Source organism: Gallus gallus, chromosome 23 (assembly GCF_016699485.2).
Source record: "Gallus gallus isolate bGalGal1 chromosome 23, bGalGal1.mat.broiler.GRCg7b, whole genome shotgun sequence".
Lineage (NCBI taxonomy): Eukaryota > Metazoa > Chordata > Aves > Galliformes > Phasianidae > Gallus > Gallus gallus.
In genome coordinates this window covers 1,300,625-1,326,097 of record NC_052554.1, presented here as the reverse complement: position 1 = coordinate 1,326,097, position 25,473 = coordinate 1,300,625, and the positions used below count along the sequence as shown (strand labels likewise).

The 25,473-nt window shown below is 47.2% G+C and overlaps 1 long non-coding RNA gene across 1 annotated transcript; it reads left to right on the top strand.

The window, feature by feature from the left end:
• Positions 1-472: 472 nt before the first annotated feature.
• Positions 473-4,024, top strand: LOC121107496. The gene is made up of 4 exons (XR_005841679.2): positions 473-666; positions 1,175-1,275; positions 1,856-1,930; positions 2,562-4,024. It is a non-coding gene; the product is annotated as an uncharacterized LOC121107496 (long non-coding RNA).
• The last annotated feature ends 21,449 nt before the right edge of the window (positions 4,025-25,473 follow it).

Sequence of the window (25,473 nt, the reverse complement as noted above, 5' to 3'; positions counted from 1 at the left end):
CTGCCGGCAGATGGAGCGGGAGGGGTGCCCGCAGTGCGGCCCCGTACTGCCCTTCCACCCCACGCGTGGGGCTGCCCGCGGGCCCAGCAGCTTCTATATAGGGGTCTTCGGGCTGCCGCAGCCCTTCGGGCTTGAGAAATTAAAATAGCCCCCCAAATAACAAAAATTACAACTGGGAAACTGCCCTCGGAGGAACCCCCGGAGGCATCGCGTGGGCCACAGGCAGCTCCTGGCTGCACAGCCCTCGGGTACGGCGTGGGATTGGGACCTGCAAAAGCAGGTTAAGAGGCAAAAAAACTCGGACACAAACTGCTCCTGCACTTGACTTTCCCAAGGCTTCTTAGGAAAGGGAGTGTGTTTTCATCAGTTTACAATGAGCTGTTTTATAGTGTTTTTATTGCCCGGGAAAGGGTTTATTATCGGGAAAGGATGCGAGAGTGATGTGTGTTACTGTGATTGGGTATGAGGGCTCATACAGAGTGTGGAGCACAGCGGAGGAGTGGGAAGAGAAGCAAGAAAAATGCAATGGGCCAAGAGTGAGGAGAACTGATTTTATCCGAGCAGTAACTTCTGCTGGCTGCATCTCCTGGAAGGAAAATGAGCTGGGATTGCATTCCTGCAAGCAGTAATGGGAGGTTTTAACATCCACGCTGACCAAGCAGCAGGGTGAGTCCCACTCCACGTCCATGCAGTCATTGTGTGCTTTGGGAATCCTATGGTGGGACTGAAATAATAGGATCTGGGGAAATTGTTTCTCTGATCACCAATCTGCTTTGGTTGCGATGGCACGTGTGAGAGCACAGATAATGCAGAGAGCTCCGTTTACTGAGTGGGAATGAAGAGAGGGGACAGGAGGACAGGGAGGATGAAAAATACAGCTGGGGCTGCAACTACAATATATAGAGGAAATGCTAAGCAGAGAAAATCAGAAGTAGTGAAAACTGTTAAGAAAAATAAGAAGAAAACGGTGTTGTAGCTGATAAAATAACACTTCTGTGTGAGCAGCAAACAAGCAGGAGCAGAAGGAGGGAAGTTTTTGACCTCTGTACCAATGCAGCAATCACTCTGAAGACAATAGGGAAATACAATAGCAGCATTACCTGTTACAGCCCATGTTCCAGCTGTGCCAAGTTGCAGACTTATGTCTGAGCTGAGATACTACATGTCATTCCAGATGCCAACCCAGTGATATAATTGAAGTCTCCTGGCTCCGATTTCTACCATCCTCATTCTGATCACTGCGGGATGAAAGAAGATATTTTCGACGTGGGGAAGGTAACGCAGCGGTTGTGCACACAGAGGAAAGGCTGGGGAGTAAATGACATCATTTATTCTTGAAGGGGCACTTTCTTAGAAAGGGTGCTGCTGCCATTTAGGTGGTCCTATGACTGTCAAGGATGCGTTTACTGAGAGGGTCAGGCAGAGAACTGTGTTGCATGAAGGTCTCCCATGCCTCTGGGAAGGGTGAACGGTCTCAAGTTAACCTGAGGGCTTGGAGATGTGCATTCAAGCTGTTTCCCTTCCCAGCCTGCTTTTGTGGCCACAGCTCTCTCAATTAGCTGACACTTCCAAAAAGCACCTGAAGCAACATGTAAATATCTGTTAAGGTCTTGTAGTTGTTGCTAGAAGAAGACAAGTGCTGGGTTATCTGCTGGGTATCTACCTTTAATGCCAGCTGCAAAAATATCTTTACAAACCAGACCTTTCATCCAAGATCTCTCACTTGTTTTGTTCGTTTCTCATCAATCCCAAGAGTGATTTACGCTGTTGGAGAAAATGGAGCAAATGTTACACCCTCTTGTTCATATATGCCTATTGAATGGAGTTTGAACTCTTTTCTTTTTTTTTTCTCCAGGAAATACCCTACTGCATTGAGCAGGCACAGACCTGACCAGCATGTGTGGGGATGTTTGGCACCAGTGCTTCAAAGGTCTGAGAGGATGTGAGGCTGTGGGTAAAGGTCTCCACTTGTGGCAGGGATGCGGGAACCCTGTGGAGGGGAGGTGGGATTGGGGCTGCATAGACCGGGACTGTTTGGAACAGAGCTCCCAGAGCTTTGCCCAGAGATGCAGAATTTCTGTGTTAAAAACCAATGGCTTTTTATGGAGCAGTTTGCCTGTAGGTTTGCAAAGAAGAACTTCCAGGCATAGGGAAACAGCTGTTTCAGCATCAAGCATCCCCACGTGTTATTGCTTGAGCTTGCAACCATCACTGTTCCAATAGCAGCTATTCATTTTAGCTTGTGTGTTCAATTCCCCTTCGCACCGTGGGCTGAGAGGTTCTGCTTGGACTGAGAGCAGCAACCTCCTGGCCACAGAGCTGCACTGCTCCTGCTGTTCCCCTGATAAGGAGCAGGGGACACTGCTTCCTGCAGCCAGAGCTCCTGGCACTATCACCACACTGAAATCTCTAAGAAAAACAACAGGCTCCAGCAGAGGGATGGGTCCGTGCTGCACAAACAAGGCTTCCAAAGAAGGAACAAAGGCGTACACGGGGTCCTGGATGCCAAAGATGGGCTTTGCCTCCCGCAGTTATTTTTTCCCTTTTGTTTCTGACTGTAGGAATACATTGTTCACTCTGCTGTAAAGAATTCCAGGCAGACATGACGAAAGGGACATTGCAGCTCAAGAAAAGAGACGTCCCGTGCAGCACTGATGAAACGGTGTTTGGAAACCAGGAGCGAGCAAACAGGAAAGATCTTTAACCATTGAGGAGATGGGATCCCAGCGTGTTTTTGGCACCGGCGGGAACAATGGGGTGATGTCACAAGCCAGAATTCCCCACGGTGAATGGAAGCCCAGCAAATAATCATAATTCTTTTCTTGGTGCATTAGTGAAATTTTTCCACCGTTGGTCATCCCCCACTGAGTCCCTGTTAGGAAGTACAGGAAGGAGACATTGTCAAATGGGGTTTCCTTTGGGAGAACCGTGTCTCCTCCTCCCCATCAGCTGTTATAAATCACAGCTTTCTGCTGACTGCAAGGAATTCCAGCAGAGCAGTGCTTGCTGCCTAAGCAGTGCTTTACCCCGTGAGGAAGGGTGCACAAGGAGTTCTGGATTCCTGTAGGGCAGAAGCATCATTTGCTGTCCAGCACTTTCAGCCTACACAGCATCAGTATGGAGCTTCATCTTTATAGTTTCAGAAGTGCTGAGAATGGCAGGGAGCTTAGGAGACACCATCCTGGCCAAACATTGTGGTTTGGAGAGTTTCAGCCTGTGGAAGGCTACCAAATTGTATGAGCAATGCTACAGCATCCTTCAAATCCTAACCTCACATTTTTCTTTTGGCTTCAAACCCACGGTGAGTGACCTGAAGTGTACCTGAAGCACCTAGGTGCTTCAGTATTGGCAAACCCTCAATATTTGTGGTCCCCATCACGTGAGACCCCAACATTTGGGTGACCCCATTCCTCTGGGACTCCCATATTTGGTGGCTCCGTTTTTCGAATGCCAACATTTGGGACCTCCACATTTGGAGACATGGACATTTTGGAAGTCAACCATTTGTCCTTCCAATATTGGTAGCATCAGTGGTTGAGACCCCGGTATTTAGGGGGATCCTTCTTTTTCTGAAGCAGCTCTGGAACTTCTCTAGCTTCTTTTTTTCGGATAAAGGCTAGACCCACTTTGTAACTGGGGTTGCTAATCCATCCTCCCAGGTGATGTCAGCATCAGAACATTACTGGGCTGTTACTCGAAATCCAGGCAGCTCCCACCTTTCCAAAATTTGCTCTGCAAGCTGCTGGCTGTGCTCTGTGTGCAGCACACCAACTCCAGGTTGTGACTTTCCCTTTTTTGTGTGTGTGAGCATTGGTGTTAGTAGACGGGAGGGGTAGGATGGCCTGTCTGAGTTGAGATGGGATTACCCGTTCAACAGCAAAATGGACATTAATGAGTCTAAACCAAAAAGAAGAATTAAGACCTGAATGCCTGCATGGTTTACTGACAACAGATTTGTCCTTGTTCTATTGTTTGTCTGTGGTTTGCATTATCAGCACCCAAATATAGCATGAGGGGCTGTTTACCCGAGTCCCAATCTTGGTATGTTTTCCCCAATCTAGGAGATTCCAGAGACCCTCACATACACAAAGAGAGGCAGCCTGGCCCCAGGCATTGGGTCTGCCATTGGAAACTGCTTGAGATGTTCTTCTGCCCATGTGCCCCTATAAGACAGGGTGGGCAGAAATCCCACAGGAAGGCAATGGGAGGAGGATGAAGCTTGCTGCCTCTATCCTTCCCAGGAAGGAAGGTGCTCCTCCACTGTAACTGGAGATCTTAAGAGTTGTTTGAATAGGGAAAGCCTGACATCATTGGGGTTGTGGCAATGGTGGACCTTCATGGGATGGTGGTCAGGCAGAAGGAGCGCCTGAAAAGTTGCAACTCAGGATGCTGAGAATGAAAACGTAAGGGAAAAAATTGCCTCTTGGGCCAGTCTGAGCCAGTTCCAGGAGTGGGCCAGCTAAACCGAGGATATTGTGAATGTAGGGACTTGTGATTGGCTCTGGAAAGCACTTGAACATTATGGATTGTGGCTCTCCTACGCCATCAGGCTCCCACCTACAGTGGGAGCAGACTTCTGGTAGGAATTGTCCCCTGCAGCATCTCCTGCTGGTCTCAAAATGGGCACAGATCTGATCTAGGCTGGTTTTGTCACTGTTGTTTTGAAGCTGTAATAAATGTGCTGCTGATGACACCCTACCTCCACTACAGCAGCTCCGGCAGGGAGGTGCACTACTGAAAACTTGCACTTCTCCCACATCAAGATCTGCTGAACCTTTTCAGCACTGTTCACTCCTTTCAAAAAGTCTGAAGGCTGTGAACCCATTGTATTCCGTCCTCACAGCCTGGGAAGCAAAAGAGCATTCACCCTTTTTTCTACGGATGGAAAAATTGTGCCAGAGGGTAACATTTGTAAGTAAGAATTCTTTTATGGAGTAAATTGAATGACAATTACAAATCTGTCCTGTGTGCCTGCCTGATTGCATATTTTCTCTGCCCAAAGGGCAAGAAAAGAAAAGTGCAGTGTGTGTTTAGACAACCCATGGAGACATTCCTCATACGTTGGGTGTTCATTGGAACACTTTAACATGGATGTCTGCATTTACTCCACCCTGATGGCTGAACTCCTTCAGAACGATGAGTGACCTGGAATTTATAATTACAATAGGTGTAATGCAATTAATCACCACCTCGGAGCTGTCTTCCATCGCTAACTGCTTGATGATACCAATCCTTTGCAGCAAGTGCAGAAGAACAGCTTGTGTAACATCTCTCCTTCCAGCTGAGACAAGTTCAGAGGGGTTCGTACCACCCGTACAGACGCAGAGATCCCTTTCTGCTCTTCTGCAGCAGCTGCTCTCTGCAAATGCCAAGGTGTTCCAGATTGCAGACACAGCAGTGTATGTGGTGGGCTGTACCAGCTGATGACACATCTGCTTGAAGGCCTCTTTAAGCAGCTAGTTTCTGTTTGGCCAGAAGCTTTTACTTCTTCCACAGTGGAAAGAATAAAAGGACATTCTTTTTTTGGAGGGTATGTAGGGGTAAGCATTTCTCCTCCTGATATTGCCAAGATCAATCAGAGGCAAAATTAAATGCAGAGAGTAAGGCAGAAGGTAGGCACAGTTTGAAGAAAATCAAAGAAATCAGAGAAAATGCACATATGTGCCCTTTAAACCGCAGTGCTTGTACATGTGGTTAATTATTAATTATTTATATGGCTTATTGATGTATTGATGTATTGATTTGTGCCACCTAGAGGACAGATCCCATTGTTCTGAACAACGTACAAACCTATGGCGGTGCCTGGAGAGCTTACAGACATTTTCCAATGAGAGCACTGAAGAATCTGAACGCTGAGAGAGCATTTCCCATCCCCGTTATGAGTGGGGTCAGAAATCAAGTCCAGAGCTTTTGAATCAGGCAGTTGTTACACTCAGTGAAATCATTTCAGCTCCGTGTCTTGCAGTTTGTTTCAAAACGATTGGAATGACTTCATTTCCTTCACTCGAGTGTTCAGAATTGTAATGGAAATATTCCCTGCCATGAAAATGCAGAATTTCAATCAGGCTTGCAACTTTTTTAAACACCTTGTTTTTAAAGGAAATCTGAAATGCTTGGCTTGAAAAAATACTGACATATCCAGCAAGCTAAGAAGGTCATAATTTCCATCCAGCTCCATTTGCAATTTTGGTAGGAGATGAGAGACTTCAGTCTGCAGAAGCAGATCATTTAGGGAAGGAAACAACGAAAGTTTTACAAGAAACTTTAATTAAAGTAGGAATAATTAGGTGCTGAGGAATCACAACACAAACTTGGCAGGGGATCAGTCTCTGCTAGCAGTGTCTTTTTGCTGTATGTCTCTGCCCTTGGACAGATGTAGCCATAATTTCAGTTACTGGTTAACCATCTTGCCATGAAACTTCAGTTCTTAGAGGCTGGTTTATACTGTAACTATTGGTATCTGGCTGCAAGTCCAGAGGGATCATAGCTGAGGGCTCCAACCGGATTTTCTGCTTCAGTAGGAATTCTGCAGTTTCTGATTCCCACATAAAATGATGTAAAACAATGAGGAATTTCATAGAGGACAGCATTTCCATCAGCAATATCAGCCCAGGTCTGAGATATGCATTAATTCCGAGCAAAACGCCGCCATTGCTTTGCCTCTGAAAGGAGCAGTTGTGGCATGTTGAACAAGGGTTTCACTGTGAGAGGTGCATTCAGGCAGAACAGAAGAATAATCAATTTCAGAACTGTAGAAATGAGATACCGCAAATTCATAATGATGATAATATTTGTTAGTTGTGCTGCTAATTTGTTGGTTTCAGCGAAATCAATGTGTTTGTAAAGGATGCTTAGCAATATGTCACTCACTGGCTGCGTTTGTAATTCAGCCAGAATAATGGTGTTCTAACACTCGCTTTATCTCTGTTTCTCCATAGGAAAATGGTGAAGAGGAACGAAGGAAATATTGTCCTTTTTCTTGAGCTGGTTGTTTTGTCTACTTGCTCCATGAACTCCCAGGGCTCTGAGCTCTCTGCTCCATGCTGCTGAGCTGGGAGCAGCATTGCCAACCAGCAGTTTTGCCCTGAAGGCCGCACGGTAGTTGTGTCTGACTCTGACACGTTGGCTCTTGGATGCCACAAACCATCTCCATTTTCGCTGGAGATAATGGGAGAAAACAAGGCAGATGAGCAGCAAAGGAGGTGAAAGGACTTGGCTTCTCCCCTGAGAAATTTCTATTTATATCTCAGGGTTTCCCAACAGCAGCCTCTGCTGTGGTTATGGGGTGGTTTTCACTGGCAGGAAACACATGGAGATGTGTGCTCCCTCTGCTCAGCACTGCAGCGGGGTCTGGTTAGATGATGGGGAACTCAGCCCTGGTGAGCTGGGAGCAGAGGGGATGCTGTCAGGAAGGACACATAACTCAACAACTTCTAATCAAACTCTTACAGAAATCCCTCTCTTTGGTTAAGGGTGACACATAGGCATCAGTTCCCATCAGTGTGGTTGGCAAGACCACACTGGGATGGACCAGTGGATGACCAAGGGATGAACGAGCCCAACCACCAAGAGATGGATGAGCATGCTACACCCAGCTCACTAAGATGCCCAGGGGTGCTTTTGTGCCTGATCAGGATGGACACTCAGTGCTCCAATGCAACTTACAACACCACCACCTCCAAATGGACATAGCCTGAAGAGGCATCTCCACCTCCTGCATGGCCATTCCCTCTCAGTGTTCCCTGCAGCACTGTAGTTTGGCTCAGCCACCAAGCAGGTGTGCTTCTCACTGCCCTCCACAGACCCACATTTCCATGTCCATTTATTTTTCTCCCTGCAAGTCTGCCCCTGAGGCTGTGAAGCTTGATAAATCAATGAGCACAAAGCATTGCATATCTGCTATATTGGAAAACGGAGTTAAGTCCCGTTGTTTTTCTGCCACAAGTTTTTCTTGGGCTCAGGGCAATCAAAAACACAGATTCAAAAATTTTAGGCATTTTTTCTGCTAGCATGGTAAGACCTAGAATGTGCTGCTGTATGTATGGGCTTATCAGATCTCAGAGAAAACCCAGTATGAGCAGAGAGTTGCCTAAATTAGTGGGAAATGCAAAGAAGGGAGTTAGGCAGCCAGAGGGACTGTTAATTGTGGATGCTCTGCAGAAGTTCAGTAAGAGAACTGCTCAGGCCTTTCTCATGGCAGATGACATCCTCCCTTCTCACCATATCCCATAGCCCTCTGTTCAGACGCTTGCCTTCAAGCCTCGGCTTTAACCACTGTCTAATTAGCTGTACAAAATAGAAGGACAGATATGAAAAAGCCCATCCCAGGTAGCCTCATTGTCTCCTAGCAGGAGTTCTTGTGTTTAATAGCCACAGTATAAAATAGATTATTCACACTTGGCCTCTCCCTCAGCTCCCGAAAGTGCTGTAACCACTGGGCTTTGAGTCTACTAGTACACACACATGTCTGAGGGCTCGTCTCTGCTGTCTTTTGTGTGGGTTTGGCAAGCTCTGCACATGCCTAATGGATCAGGTCTTGCCAACAAAACAGAAAGTGGGGAACGCCTAGTTTAAGAGTCTCTCTAGGGCTTGTGCACAAGCAGCTCCTCATGTCCAAAGAGCTAAATCCAGAGGGGATTAAGTGCTCAAGCCTAGCATGTAGGCATCCTTGAGAAACCTAAAACCTCAGCTGCCACCTAACACTGTAGGTGCTTGAGGTGCCTCGGTGCTGACGTTCCTCCAAAGGAGTGCACACAAAACTGCCTACACCCCGTGCCTTTAAACACTCATATTTCTGCTACTGCATGGCAGACATCCTACACGAGGTACGTGCACATCCCCATGGCATAAACATTCTCCACCGTACTCAGAATGTTCTCCTCTTTCCTAAAACAACAGAGTTGTCCCCGTCGTTTTATGACATTTTGGAAAGGAATTCAGCAATACACCGAAGGACACAAAACAGCACAGGGACAAACACTGATAACGTTGGCAAAGTGGCAAACGGGGTGGGTGTTGGATAGTTCCCCAAATGCAGGCTTCCAGCCTCTGCTTAACGATAGGAAAAGTGTAGACAGGATATCCCTGCAGGGTGTCTCTTCAGGAGAGTTGTTGGCAGAATGTGTGTTTCTCTATATGCGGTGAGCAGAGGTGCTTTGAGCCAGAAGGATTTTTTATTGTGTAAGAGAAAGAAAACAAGAAAGAACAAAAGTAGTTTTCATTAGAGAAGTGTGTGTGTGCATGTGCCTTCTCTGCAATAGTCTGCAATGCACTGAATGTAAATTGGCTGCCTGTGTCTCTAAATAGCAGTCATTGGAAATCCAGCATCGTTGTAGATGCTAACAGTCATAACACATACAGAGCTCCATACATAACAGCACTCATTTGTTTCCAAATCCCTTCAGATGTTTTCTATCTGAAGGAGCAGGCTGCTGTAGGCAGGTATAATGCGAGGGTGGTGGAGTGTGAGCACAAAGTGGTACCCACAGTGTCAGAGGCTTTAAGGAGAAGTCAGTCTTGCGAGGGAAGTATGAGAAAACACAGGGAAAGGCGTAGGAAGAAGCTGGTGTTTGTAGAGGGCCATGCATGGTTGGACACCAAACTGAAGGTGATTGGGTGTTATCACTCCTAAAAGTGGATTTCTGGAGGAGAGATGGGAACGCCTTCCCCTTTGTAGTCCCACCAGGGGGTGAGAGTATTGAAATTCAAAGCCATCTTCCACTGGAATGGCATGTGCAGGACATGTTGTTCCTGACACCAGCTAAGCTTTGTGCTCTGTGAAAGGAAGGGGAAAATTGAGTACAGAGGGGAGCGATGTGTTTTATTACTCACTGTGCATCAGAATCTGAGCTTTTCCAAGGACCTAAGACCAGAAGGGCCCAAGAACCTGCACAAGGTGAATCTAACCAAAGGAGTATTCACAGCATCAACACTGGATTGAGAGTCAAAAAATGGGGAGCCAAAGGGCCTGGCCTCCAGGTGGCAAAGGAACAGGGAAAGGCTCCATCAGGAGCAACTCTTGGTCCTGCTGCTAACGTTTACCCCGATAAGATATGAGCCAAGAGAGGTGCTGTTAAGTGCTTTGAAGGCACAACTCTGACTTGGATATCCTCTGTCCTGCTTTTGCAGTTGATCAAATCATCACATTTATAGGCTCAAACCTTTGTAATTCACTGCTAGCGAGACAGGCTGCTTTGCACAGCTAATTGCATGCAGCAGCAGATGCCTCATTGTGCTATGGTTGTCTGGACATGATGTAGCAAAGCCTTGGTCTAGCTGTGTCAGAGGGATGAACAGGCCCAGAAAGACTGGGAGGATGATCTGCCCTACGTTAACGGCATAATGACAGAGGTGTCAAAGTTATGAGTCGTGGCAGCCCTGGAAGGCATCTTATTTATCCACGTGGTGACAGATGCCACCTAAGGAAGGGGTACATGTGCTACAGACAGATGATGTAACACAAATCTCAGTTAACGTTAAGCACTTTGAACAATAACTATTCAGATGACAGTTCATGGAGAGCGCACATTCCTGCAGGCAGAGAAACTGCAACTGGGAGCATACCCCACCCTGCTCTGCAAAGCAACCCTACGGCACAAACCTACTTAGGCACAAGGGCTTGCCTGAGAAGGGCATGTTGCACCCAGCCCTTCAGTGTTTCATGGAGCTTCGTATCCTGGGCTGTTACAAAAGGGATTGCAACCAGAGGCCGCTGGCACAATGTCACTTCTGGAGGTGCATCCTCCATGGCTGAGTCATGGCAAGATCATAGAATCATAGAATCATTAAGGTTGGAAAAACCATTAAGATCATCTAGTCCAACCATCAACCATGCCTGTGACTTCTTTAGATAATGACACTCAGTTAAACATCCACTCATTCCTTGAAAACCTCCAGGGAAAACTGCACCACAAGACACAACTGCATAGCAAAGAAGGCAAGAAGATCTAGGGGAGCATGGAGGTGCCCCTCACTCCTTCAAACCGAAGGCTGGGAATAACTGAACTGAGAACATGAGCCAAGACTTCTGCAGCAATGGAGATGTTATTCTGTTATAGCTTATGTCACCATGGCTTTTGACCACCATCTTCTGGATGTAGCCATTCAACTCCTCAAAAGAGCTTTCTGCAAGCAGAAAAAGAGCTCAGGCTGACATACAGTAATGTTTTGTGGGATACTGGCTTGCTTCGGAAATGCATCAGCATGTTTGCATTTCTTAGCAGAGTTCCTTACATTCCCAGGCTCTGGATTTGTGTGAAGATCTCAGTTTGCACCATTTGAAAAAGGGCTTCTTAGTCTGTGTAGCTGTAAGGTGAGGCTAGAAGACATAAATACAGACTCAGAAAGAAACTAATTATGTGTAGGTTCTTTCTCCATGAATTTGGAGGAAAAGAGGCAGGGAACACAGTCTGTATAGGCTGATGAGCTGACTCTTGTCTGGAGGGCCACCTGTAACTGCTGCAGCAATACTACCTAGGAATCACCTCCACAGAAAACTCACTCTGTATATTATGAAGCAAGAGTGCTTGCTGGTCTATTAGGCATGAATATCTTCCAGCCTGCAGCTCTGCTTTGCTGCTGTCATATGTGCTCCTTGCCTTCCCCTTTGCTCGAATCAGCAGTCATGCAGGAGGTCTGGAGCACCACTCCAAGAAGATGCTCTGTGGCACGTAGGTGTGAAAACAGACATGGGATGCTTTCACGGCACCACATTCCTCAACTGCCAAGGAGCAAATGCCTCCACGTGGTCAACCCAAAAAAAACCAACAACTGGATTTTAATCCGCTGAGATGCCAGCTTAGTTTGGCCTTGACACAAGTGCTGAGAGAGGATAAAAGCTGCTGGGAGGACGGGCCAGATGGGAGGATTATCTTCATTGTTTTGGGAAAGGCTGTGACTTTACAAACATTCTCTCGCAGAAATGAACAAAAACATCTTTTGCGGTGAGTGCTGCCTGCACTGAGGCTGCTCCCAGCTCCCTGATATGCAAATCTCACCACACGCAGCTGGGCTGGAGCTCTGTGGTTGGCAGTCTTTCTGTACCAATTTTGGTAATAGCTTTCTACGTGACTGGGGTATGACTAAGCAGAAAGGAATGAGTGGGGACTCTTTGTTCTTGAAGCTCAGCCGAAATATGAACGTGCTGGCCTGACAAAAGCCAGCTCTTTGCATAAAAGAAAATAAAGAGGTCTGGAAGGTTAATGAGTGACATAATCGGCTCTCTGGGAAATGCACATAGGCAAGGAATGAAAACAATGTGCAACTGAGATAATTGATTACCCACAGCGCTGCACTCACCTGTGGCAGCATGGATTCCCCAGCACATTGACTACACGCAGCTCACAGGGCCCAGCAATGAGGCAAGGGCTGCAAAGGGCTCATCTAGTTGTTTCTGAGCTGTCTTCAACCCCTCAGCTCTGTGGCAGGAGCCAAGCACCCAAAACGCAGGATCAGAGAATGGATGAAGTTAGAATGGACCACTGGGAGCATCTAGTTCAACCTTCCTGCTGAGCACGTTGCCCAGTCTCCATTTCCAAACTGCTCCTCTTAAAATAGCACAGATGCAATGAAGAATATGTGAATCACTGGCTTTGATTTGCTGGACAAAAGTTTGGTGTTAGGAGTCTTATGTCCAGCTTAAAAATTAGGCAAAAAAAAGAGGGCTTGTATGTATACTTATACAGACCCTACTGCCAAATAATCACTGAAAGAAATAGTCACTTCTCACTGTATTTGTGTCTTTAGATGCCAACACACATCTGAGCTTACAACAATAAGAGGTCACAGGGCTTAAGTCCTGCCACTGACCTGCCTTAGTGGGAGCCTGGAATGTCCCACTGAAGGGCAAGGATGTCCCACCGTTGTGGGATATCACATTAAACCACTGAGCTGTCAAATGAGCAATGTGAAAGACCTTACAGCTGATTTTGGTTCAACTAATTACAGACAAGAGAAACTGTGTCATCTATCCAACTTCATGCTGCTCGGATGAATAACAGCATGCCTTCCACCTAGATGCTGAGCAATGAACTCCAATGCATCACTTCCTAAAGGTCTGCTAAGTGTAGGAAAATAGTATGATCTGGACACAGCCTTCCAGGCCAGTTCCTTATGATGATGACCTCAACCTTCTGTGGCAACATTGCACATGGAATCTCCCATCCCAGGCCACAGAGGCTATCAAATATCAGGAAGCATGTGGAAATGATTTTAGCCCAAATACTTCAAACTGAAAGTGAATGCACTGTCAGGAGCAATACCTATTCCAAGTCTAGAGCAATCTCAGTGAATCACAAAGGACACAGGCCTGTGACTGTGTGGGGGATTTTCCTCCATTTCTGTGCAGTGGGCAGCACACATGGACATGAAGAGTCATGTTCCTGCCTCAGTGGGTGCCAGGGAGGCTGGGAGGACACCATTGTTATCACCCTGATTTTGTTTGCTGTTCTCACAAACAATGAGTAACAGATCAGGCTGGTTTCCTAAAAGGGTATTAATCTCATGATTGTTGCCCCATGGTTTGTTCTCTGCAATCCCTGTAAAACAAGCTTCCAGTTCTGAGGATGTACATATCTGGGTTGTATTCATGGTTTCTCCACCAACATCAGTAAAGATTGCTCAGGAAATGAGTGCACTGAATTTCAACTCTCTGTCCTGCCCCAGTGCTCCTGGAGGAGTGTCAGCTCCCCAGCTTCAAGGAGATCGTAGCACTGTCCTTTCCCAAAGGGCACAAAGGTGAATAGTGAGGATGTAAAATGGAACAGGGATGGGCACAGGACTTTATGTGCTTATGGGTCTTTTATTTGTTGCCTATACTGAGCTCCAGTAATTAGCTGTGATCAGTCTCAGAGTCAACAGGGACTTCAGGATGCACACCTCTCAGCTCACACCCGTGGAAATCATCTAAATCTCTTCCATTCACATAGCCTGGGATAGCCAAAGCCCATGCTCCTCGGTGGCAAGAAACAATTTCTGCCTTTGGTAGTGGCTTCATCTCCTTGTTAGGTTGCTTATTTATGTGAAAATGTGTGCATGGATCCTGGAAGATGTGGATTTGGAGAACAAAAGCAATGCAACCAGCAATAAAATTTTTGTGCTGATGTACAGCAAAAGACTAATAGTGAGAAGAAGGGAATGGCAATCACCATTCCTTGTTACTGGCAGGGACCGTTTTAAGCATCACTGTCCAGCTCTAGCCTAGCACAGAGCAGCAAACCTCAATGTGATTCTTGTTACTTTTCAGCACTTATTCCTTATTTTGAATCGGAGTGATGCCTTGTGCAAAAAATATCTTTGCTGTTTGCCTTTGCTCTGCCTGTTCTACCTCAGTGAGCAGATTTCCAGATGCACTGTCTAACAGTAGTGACCATCATTAATGCACCAAAATGAGATGGTCAGTAAGGTTTGCCTTCCTTCCCTTCAGCATGGAATCAGACCATTACATTTGGTGACTCCCTGCACAGAACTCTTACGGGCCTCTGAAAAGGCTTTCCTCTCACCTGCCATCACCCTCTGAAGATGTGTCAGTTTTCAAAAGTACGTGCTTAGGCAGATGAATTTCACACCTGATAACTCTCTGGAATGATGAGGAGAGCATTTCTGTGTTCATGTTCCTGCCATGGCTCTGTCAAGCTCTCTGGGCATGGCAGATTTCCTCTTTCCAACAGTCACCCCAAGATGAAAGCCGTTCTCCTGTAGGTATTCATGCCTCCTATGGGCACTGTGTGGGGCTTCCATGTCTGCTGGAAGGCAAACTAACTGTGCAGTCTTGTGACACCACTTATCTTTAGGTCATTGAATTAGAGTAGGGGGGAATTCTTTAGAGGCTGATAAATGGGAGTCACTTGAGTCCAAGCCTCATTAATGCCTGGGGTCATGAGAAGCTAAGTACAGTAGCTACAGCTGAAGGAATCTCAGGAAGATAAATATCACCCCCCCAGGGGATGATGAAGGAGGCAGAAGCCTACTGGGATGCTCATAAATGCATATCCACTGTTTCTCCTGTTTGCAGTCTGCTGGCTGGGACAGCCATCGTGCCCTGGAATGTGGTCACACTTTGTTCTTAAAGCAAGCCGCCTCACCAAGATACCGATCTGCACACTGCAGTCCTTGATCTGGTCAGTCAGGTGTGGAAGTGTGAGGGACCGGGCAGGAAGGAAAAAATTGCATGCTGCGACTAAAAACTCAAATCATCTGCCACGATCTGGGAAATGTATTGGCAAAGGGTCAGAGAAAACAACTCTCAACTCAGTGGCCTCTCCCATGGCTCCTTGGAGTGCCTCCAGCCTCACACCTTTGTTAGGCTCTGGGCAGATTTCAGTTTTGTCTCTGTCAACACTTCCTTCTCTCCAGCATTGCCCTCATCGCCTCAATCGATGGTTGTCTGCTTCTCCTCTCACCTGGGCATGGGCTGGCGCCATCCCCTAAATCAGCACCTCCGAGATGTTAGGGCCATGTCTGGGAACAAGGTACAAGCTGTTTGAGGAGCTCACTTCATCCTTGGAAGAGAGTTGCAGGGAAGGGTTGACTTGCCATCATCTGGCATCTGCAAACGAAGCCATTATGGCTGCTTTGGGATGATACAATGGATGGCAGCCATGGACCATGGGGGAGAACGGTGGAGTCTTCTACCTCCAACACACATAGGTCTCAGCACCCATGTCCTCATCTCCAGCTAGCTTGGGCAGCTTCCTCTCAGGAGGTTAAACCATGACTGATCTTGCTGTTGGACTGCATCAGTTTACCTTGTCTCTCCATGTAGGGGTTGGAAAAACTCTACTTGGAATAGATTAACCACCACAGACTCAAGGAGATCTTAATGGGGTCTGCCTTACACCCAGCAGATACAGTGTTTATGCACAAAATGAAAGCCACCCCAATAATGCTATCAACATTTATAATAGGGAAGGACATAAGTGACCTGTCCAGAGTCCTCCTGTGACCTTCCTGCAGCATCTGTGCTTATGAGAGGCAGCGGTGGATTTATATTCACATACCTGTGACAAAGGACAAGGAAACCAAAGCCTGGAGTTCTAGTTTTTCTTGTAAGATTTGCCATCATGCTGAAGCATTTCTGGAGCAAGCCACCAAACAGTGGCATCCTGGTGTCCTCTTGAGGGTGAGTTGGTTTTGTGTCACCATGTTTAACCTGAGCTGTGTTCTTTAGGATCAAAAATCAATCACATCTGCAATCAGTGCATTTCAGCTTGGGTTGCCTGCTGTCACTGCAGCATGCATTGTGTCTGTCATAGGTTGGTAATATGTCTTCAGCCAAAGTCATGACATAGAGCCTGGAAAAATACATTGAAAAACGCCAGGCCTCTGCCATACCTCACATAATGCTCAACCTGAGGCTTGTGCTGACATTGCCAGAGGTCCCATGGAGGAATGTGCATGGGTATAGCATGGTTACTCATTCTTAGGTAACCAACATGCATTTACTGCCTATCAACTGCCAAAAATCTATTGTATCACACAACATTTACTCTGCAAAAGCAATTAAAACACTGCCGTGAGGATGCCCAGGTGCTTCAAACGCAAGACTTCTTTTTTAACATCTGCAAAATGTTTCAGCATTTAATTGACATGCGGCGATGTGCAGGGGTTAGTGCACTGTGGCCATCTTACCATCAGGTTTGATCAGCAGAAGCAGCTCTGAAATGAAAAGGCAAAAAAATTTCTCCAGTGCCAACTTCTTGCTGAGCCTGGGACTCTGGATAATGGGTGCAGGCACAGAGAGGCCGGGTGCTGGTTATAGCAACAGTGCCATGACCTTGGTTCTGGGGTTTGCCTGGAGGTAACCGAGCTGTGAATCCGGCCCTCGACGTGCACAGCATCGGGTAGCAGAGCTGCACCAGAGGCTGTGGCTGAGAGTGACTGACTCAGATGGCAGCAGGTTGGCAGCCCTTCAGAGAGGCTTTCTTTGTCTTCTTTGTGGGAGGTGTAAATGAACTGAATGGAGACGCTGAAGGCTTTCCCGTGCCAGTTATTAGCAATCTTACTTCTATATTTAGCTTCTGCCTCGCTTACTCCGAGTGAGCAAGCAGAGCGGCATGTGAGTTATCGCTCTCGTCACGTTTGCCTCTTGATTACATGCATTTTGTTTGCTTGCTCTATTGTAGTGATGTAAGGCGGGCAAAAAGAACCTACAACACTTCACAGCTTCAGCGTGCCGGAGGTCCAGGCTCCAGGCTGGAGCTATCTGAAGTATTAGCAGTGCAGGGCACTGCATCCTCAGGTCAGGGAGCAGATCTTCAGATGAAACCCCCATGGAAAGCTGGATGCTTCCTGAGCTGACCCTCTCCCATAGCCCCATCTGTCCATCCTCATAGCGGTTCACACACAAGAAACAAGCAGAGGGACAGTGGCAAAACTGCGTTGGAGGGAAGCAGTGAAACTTTTGCCCATGCCTCCCTTCAAGCACAAAGAGAACAATCAGAGTTAGGTTGATTTTCCTGTCTCTTTTCATTTCTTTCCTGTCTGGCCTGCCACCAGAATCAACACTAGTACCATCAAGACACAGGGTCCCAGCACTCAGGTGAGACTGTAGAATATCCTGTGCCCAGAGCCTGCTTTTGCTAACCCAGTGTAAGCATCCCTGCTTTGTTCAGATTTGCAATGGCTATTTCCCCTTCTGTCTGCTTCATTTCTCAGTCAAGCTGCTCTTGTATCATGGTGCTTTCCATGATTTCTTATTATGCTTTTTGAGATGTATCAACTGAAGCAGCAGCTGGATCTTCACACCGGCCATGGCGTGCTGGGATAAGTCAAGGAAGTTAATTAAAGATAACAAATTTGTGCCCGGTGACCCAATCCCTCATCACTGCCTCAGTGAAGAGAGAATATCTGTATCTGTACCTGGGACTGAGCCTTCCCTGGGTCAATGCCAATGCAAAGTGGCTGCAGAGTGCTCCCATGTTGAGCTTAGAGCAGCAGGTCCCCATTGCTCACCCTGTGTAGCATGTGTAAAACACTACAAAGCTCTATGGTCTTACAGAGGTTGGTATCAAAGGGCCATGATTGCTAACAGTGATTTTATTCCCTGTCCCAAGCACATTTGGGAGCAGCATTCTCCAACCAGCTCTCCTGGAGCTAAGGGAAGGTTGTATGTCTCCACTCCATGGGGGCAAACCCAATAGAAGTGTGTCCCTGCCATGATTGCTTCCCACCTGGATGCCTTGCTGTGTCATCCATGGTCTCCCCATGGGAGCAGACGTTGGCAGCTGGTGCCAAGCAGAGCCTCTCCTCATCAGTCTCATCTAAAGGATGCTGAGCATGCCAACAATTTGCAATGTTAGCAGGCCCTTGCGGCAAGGTTTCATGCATACAGGCCAACACTAAGCCCCTCCGAGTGCAGAGGGTGTGTGTGTTGGCAGAATCCATTAAAATTCTTGGATCACCACCAACGGCTTTGACTCTGTTTGAGCCAAATTCCCAACGGGGCCTCTTCGCTGCTTCCATGTTGGCTGTGGTCACAGTCTCTCTAGAGCAGACTGGTCCAACTTGGAATACGTTTTAGATAAACATGTGTTGGGTTATGGCACGTGCCCAACAGCCTAAGCCGGTCTTGGATGCAAACCCCACCCACAAGTCTAGCTCTGCTGGAAAGACCATGGTGAGACATGGCAATGGTGGGCCCACTGTGGTTGGAGCACATCATGATGTCTTTCCTTCCATCTGCACTGTGGGTCTGGCAAGAGATGGGGCAGAGTGGCCTTTAAGGTCTCCTCCAGCCCAACCATTCTGTGATTCTGATTCTGTGATATTTTCTCTTTGATCATGACGTCATGTTGTCCAAAGGCTCCTGGGCATAACTTCAAGGACAGGAAGAATAATTCCAGGTGACAACCTTTTAACACTGCTGGCGAGTCCTGGAGCAGCAGCAGTGAAGGCTGGAGGCAACTCACACTTGCAGCATATGGCTGTGCTCCCCTGTTTGCACCAGTCCATGGTATCACTATCATCAGCCTCATTGAGAAGGTGAATAAAGTTAAACAACTGCTCTTTTCTTCCTCTTCAAGAGAAATGTGAGCAGGAACTGCCTAAGTGGAGCCACAGGATGCTCGAGAGAATAAACACAGTACCTTGTCACAGCGGGGCTCCTCCAGGCACCAGGACTATCTGAGAATGAATGGCAGCAAATAAGAGAGAAGGCTAACAGCCAAAAGTACAGAGCAAAGAGCCAGAGCCAAGCTCAGTGTTTCCATGCCCAACGATCCCAGCTGGTGATCCAAACCTCCAACTGTGTTCAGGATTCAATGAAGCCCTTCCATCTCTTTCTTGTGTGGCGCCAACCTGTTTAGGAGGCAGAACAATGAAGGGTCACAGAGGAGACTGCTCTTTCTGTCCTGGATCAACCCTCCAAAGCATTACCATACGTTGGGTCTGATGCTTGCAGGCAGCATTCCTGGCCACAGTGATGATAAAGTCTTTTTTGGATTATCCAGTTGATGAGTGTGCAAATAACACCGTGGGGATACCCAGCTAGCTACCATTTTGCATCATCATCTCCTCAGCTCTTCCTCAGATCAGTAATTTGCAGGTGGAGATATGAGTAGGGAGTGAGTAAAATATGAGTAATGCTATCCTGGACCAGCACCCTGACAGAGACTCGCTGTGCCCACATAGTGGACACATGTTCTGACAATTCCATCTTCAATAGTCGTCTCATTTTATTTTAAAAGATAATATGAATTTGGGGTCAATAATTGACAGTGGCTTTTGGTAGATTCACTTCTTGAATTCACACTTCTTGAATAGGCAGAATAACACACAGTTTCTCCAAGTTAGACACACAGAGATGCACATATATAGGCACTAATATATTTATGAATAATATTGCCAATTCTGTAGGGTCTTTCTTCATCATACGGTGCTCAGTCACCCTGTAGTACCACTGGCTTACATTGCCCTTTAAAAGCAAAGTGAAAGCATGAAATATTTTCCTTGTGGATCCTCCTTTCTAAATCGAGATCTATAACATGCCAGAAAGGATGCAGGCATGGTGCAAGGAAGGGAGCTGCGCAGAAACAATTGGAAAGGAGCTGCCCTGAGAACGTGTGATACAGACAATTTGCATTAATTAGTTTGTTCTCTCACTCTCAGACACGCTCATGCACTCATGCTTAGAGCCCATGCACAATGCTGGCTCGTTGTTGGTTGGTTGCTTTTTTTTTTTTTTTTTTTTTTTTCCCCTTAAAAAAAGAAGGAAATATGGATGATAAAATAAAATCCCACTAGATGGCACTCGGTGGACATGCATAATTCACAGCCCAGCAGGCGATGTGCTGGTGGCAGCTTGCCGCAGAGCTGATGCAATGGCTGGAGCTGGTGCAGCACCCACCTGAGCATCCCTGCTTGGTGCCAGGTCTTGTGCCTGCCTCCAGCCTGGCATCACGGCGTGCCTGTCTGCATCCATATTTTTGGGGATATTGTTCCCATTACACAGCTGATGGTGCTGACCCCCTAGGCAAGGAAGCAGTTTGCTGAAGAGTGACCAGATGTGGCTGTAGTGCAGAGAGAGGACAAAGAGGCACTTTCTCAAGGAAGGCTTGTCCCAGCCAACCTCTCCTGGCTTGCCACTGTCCCCATCTGCCCCCTCCTGACCCCCTGGATATGGGATCCCAGCCAGTCCCCAGCTCTTACGACCCACATGGAGCACTTGGCCAGAGGAGGACCAGGCTGGGCACAGCATGGAATCACTGCTGGGATAAAGGGAGATGGAAAAGATCCAGTTTTCTACTTGGGCTGTATCAGCATAAGCAAAGATAGGGTCTGTGGTCTGCCCAGTTCTCTCCATAGCACCGTGCCAGGACTGTGAGCAAAGGCACACAATCAGACCTGGCTGGGGAAGCCTGCTGATTGGGTTAGAGACAAATCCAGGCAAACTTGGTCCTTTCTTCCATCTGGCCCCAAACCAGTGCCTGCCTGGCACAGGGCTGCCTGCGGGAGAAACTAGGCCCAGGAGAGTCTTTTGTTCTCCAGGGTGCTGCATGGGGACGCCTCAGGGCAGCTCTGCTCCCATGAGTGGCAATGGAGATTCTGACTCCTTCATGAGCATCGCTAACACAAAACACTCATCTGACCGAATATCTGCTTGACAGCAGGGCTGTAACTTCCACTGCTTGACTGACAGCTTCCTGAGGCAATTTAATTAAAGACACAAGAGTGCTCGAGAAAAATCATTAATTTCTCTTAAAGAAAAATCTTTGCTGATAACACCTGCCTGGTGCAGGGCTGCAAGGAGCGGGGCTGCGCTCCAGCAGTCATTGGCACGGGCATCCACACTAGCACTAATCCAATCTTCTTGTGTTCCATCCCTGCAAGCTCATTTTAATACCATCTGTCAGCAATCTGATCCCCTCTTATCACCACTGTAAGACAATCAGACAGAGGCCAGAGGGTGCACGCAGCCACCTCTGCACAGGCTGCAAACCCACCCAAATGGCTGTGCCCTGCAGCATCCAGCCCCAGGATGACAATGGCTCCATTATTGTCATCTTGCTGCAGAAACAAGGGCAAATATGTCCAGCACCACGGGGACACTGGTGGCACTGGAAGATGCCAATCTGGTTTGATTTTATCCGTCCTGCATGCAGGGCTGGTGACAAAATGGGGCTGACTGCAAAGTGATGCTGCTTTGAAGGGCTGCTGGGGCATGTAACTTGCAGGGCTTGGGGGTTAGGAGGCCAGCAGCCATAGAGGGTGACAGGGGAGGTCTGTGGTTATCTTCACTCAAGCAAGGAGGAGAATGAAGGCTGCTTATGACCGGGTGGATCACAGTCTCATGAGCAAAGCAGGGTGCTGGCACTAGCTGTGGGCCAGGTCTGGGGAGCTTTTAGGATGCTCTGGGTTTACAAAGCATCGCTTGTGGTCCCTGGTGTCATTGTGCAGCGTACAACTCATTGCCTACCACCATGCTCAGGACTTCTAGACTGCATGGAGGAAGGAATCTCTGGCACAAACACAGTTCAGGGCTGGTGCAGCAAGGCCATGAACAGACCTGCAGCGTGTGCTGCATGCCCAAGCACGGGCTGTTGGACCTTCTATGGGCTGTGCTGCTTTCCCCATGCAGGCACAACTCCAGCAGCCCAGCCCTGCACACCCACCTGTGCTGATGTAGATGTCCCTACAGGATCCTGAATGCCTCTTCCCTTCATCTCATCCTCGGGGGACTGGGGGGGGGAGGGGGGAGAGGCTGTCACTGACGCTGTTATTTGCTTCAGTGGCCCCTCTGTGCTCCCCAGGAGCAGCAATGCACACTCTGTTGCCTGGCCTGAGCCCAGGTAGGTCTCTGTTTGCCTACCTCAAAAATCAAGACTGGCTGTGATTTTTACTGGCTTCATTTAGCAGCAGACTGAAATGGGAAATGCAGCCCCTTTTCATTGTGCTCTGCAGTCAGGAAAACGGAGCAGGGATTTTGCCTTTGATGCTCTCACAGCAGCCTTTTGGAAATAGCTCATGGGCAGGAATGTGGCCCTTCCGAGCACAAGCAAGGTTCGAGTCTATTTTCCCACTTAAAACCAGAGGAAAATGGATCAAAAGTTCATTAGCAGCAAGGGAACACACTGCAGGTTTATTAGGATTTTCCCCATCTGTTGAGCTGCCTGATCAACGGATGGGCTACAAAACACCCTAATACTTCCAGCACTGCACTTCTGCACAGAGCACAGCCGGTGTCCGGAGGATGAATGAAAGCAGGGCAGGGGGGTAGTGCAGAAAAGGAGGATGTTTGCTGAAAGGGCTGATGAATCCCAAGCAGCATCCCTTGTTCTGCTAGTGGCTAACAGTAAGATCCCTGGCTGGGCTCTTTATCTGTGAAATGACCTATCCTCTGAGCTACTTTAGGCTGTAACAAAAAGGCTGGTGTGAGCCCTCGCTGGTATCACAGCAACAGTAGGAACGTTGCAGAGCAGGCTCGGTTTAGCTGCAGCCTCTGGGGTTCTGGGGAACAGCTCTTTAATGTCTGCAAAAGTGCTCTGAAACCCACAATGAGAGGTGAGGAAGGGGGAGGACTGTGGTTATTGAAAACAACGGCTTGGAGTCATCCCTGGAGGCAGAGAGAAGAGACCCCAAAAATGAGCCATAGTGCTCAGACAGGATGTACTTTTCCACCCTGGTCCAGAGGAGCAGAACATTGCCACTGCCCAGCACTGCTGATACAAAGCCACAGGAGGAGAACCAGCCCTGCCATTCTCCTATTACAGCAGCTTGATGGCACATTTTGGAAATTGAGGCTGTCTGATGATGTGCAGAGCTCAAAATCTCTTCCTTGCCAATGGCACAAAAGGCATAAAATGTTATAATGGGAGCTCTGATGTCCACCAAAGCTGTTCACAGGAGAGACTGCAGGATTTCTCAGTTTCTTCTCCTTCCTGAAGCAGCACCCCAGGTTATTGCACTTATTAAATTAGGAGCTGTAAAACAACTGGGTAAATAATAAATTGACAGAAGGAAAAAAAAAATGCCACCCATTTCGGTTATTAGTCCAGATGAGTGAATTAGGTGTTGAAACAGCAGCTCTGAAGTTTGACTCATTAAATCACACACCAATTCAGTGCTTATTAGGTCTCCAGTCAGATATATAAAAGCACCAGGCTGATAGGTTTGCTGTTAGCCATAGCCATTACTTTTTTGTGCTTGTGGGTCTCATGCTGCTTGCTTGGCTGAGAGAGAAGAATTTAAAGCACCAGCTCCTGGTGCCACATGAGAATTTGGGAATTATAGGGTTTGATCCTGAAGGGGTTCAGAGTCTCTATTCTGGTGAAGGATGGTATGAAAAGTTGCTGTTTGGTCTTGGAAAAGCAGAAGACATATAAAGAGCCAAAAATATATTCTGTATTTTTAAATCAGTGTCGCAATTCTTCTAATGTAGCTGCAGATTGGGATAGGCTGGGATGAAATGGTGTGCTGCAACATGCTTCAGGCATGGGACAACATGGTGTCTGTGAGATTACAGTAGAAGGTGTCAATCAACCATTCAATTCTTGCAGAACCAGAGCACAGGTTATCCTGTTTTCCATCATCTAATAAATGCTCGTTCAGGGAGAGAACAAAGCCATCTACCCTTCAGCAGGTACACCAGTGTTGTAAGCTGAACCCTGAGACATCCATTCTGTAGGGGCATTGTATCAAGGGAGTATGTGATAGAAAGCAGATGGTAACTGCATAAATGTTCACAAAGAATTAGATAGGTGTAGAAAATAAGCTGTAAGGTGACTTTTTTCTGTCTATCCCCAAGAAGAATCAGACACTACTTTCTGCAGTGTCTTAACTCAAAGAAGTTAAGCCCTTCTATTCAGTAACATGGTCCTACACTTCAGAGGCTTTGCCTCATATCTCCATCCATCCATCCATCCATCCACACATCCATCCATCCATCCATCCAACCATCCATCCACACATCCATCCACACATCCATCCATCCACCCACACATCCATCCATCCATCCATCCATCCATCCATCCATCCATCCATCCATCCATCCATCCACACATCCATCCATCTATCCGTTTACCAGTTCATCCTGAATGCCATCTTCCTTGTGCATCTCCTACATCTCACCCCCAACCATGGGTCCTGACATTTATATTCTGATGTGTTACAGAGATCTTAAAATTGGAGATCTCCTCTGGAGCTGTATTTAGACTCAGAGTACTGAGAAGTCCTAAGTGGAATCTTCAAAGTTATGAGGTTAAAAGAATAATGCATTTTGCATTGCTCACATTTGCTTCATACTAGGAACTGTAAGGTCATGATTTCCAGCTTTTTTTCACAGCCATGATATTTAGGAAGATATTTTTTAAATTGAAAATTTGCCTTCTCAGTTAATAGCATGATTCCAGGAGCTGAGGCTGTAATTGAAATGCGCCGTGGGATAGAAACAATCCAGCACCAGCAATGGCATGCATGTGCCTGGGAATTCCCAGTGCTCACACATTTATAGGACCAGAGCTGTAACCAAAAGTTCTGACCACGAACCCAACCCTGCTCTCACTGGGAGTTCAGCATTTCACCTCCTAACCCAGATATTTCAGCTGGAACGTCTCATTTCTTTAGGAATAAAGCAACTGGGCATGTCTGTGGCCTGAGCTGCCTTTCAACTATCAGCTGAAACTGGGGGAAGACCTTCTTAGATAAATAATACATAGAATATGGTCTCATCCACAGCCAGTTCCTACTGAAACCATGTTCCTTCTATAGCTGGTCTGTAATTCAAGGAAGGTTGAAGCTGACTCATCTCACAGACCTTTGATGAAGTTTAAAGATTCTGAGCACCTCCAGATCCCTGATTCCTCCCACACTGATGTACACACTCTGATAGAGGCAGTTAGATTGGGAAGGAGCAAAGGGCAGGGTCAGCACCAGGGTCAGCCCCAGTTGCTCTGACTTCATCTAGTCTGGTCTTGATGCCTTTGCGTGGGTGATATCAGGAGAAATCAGGGCCACAGCACCAAGGGGCTCACAGGAAGGCAG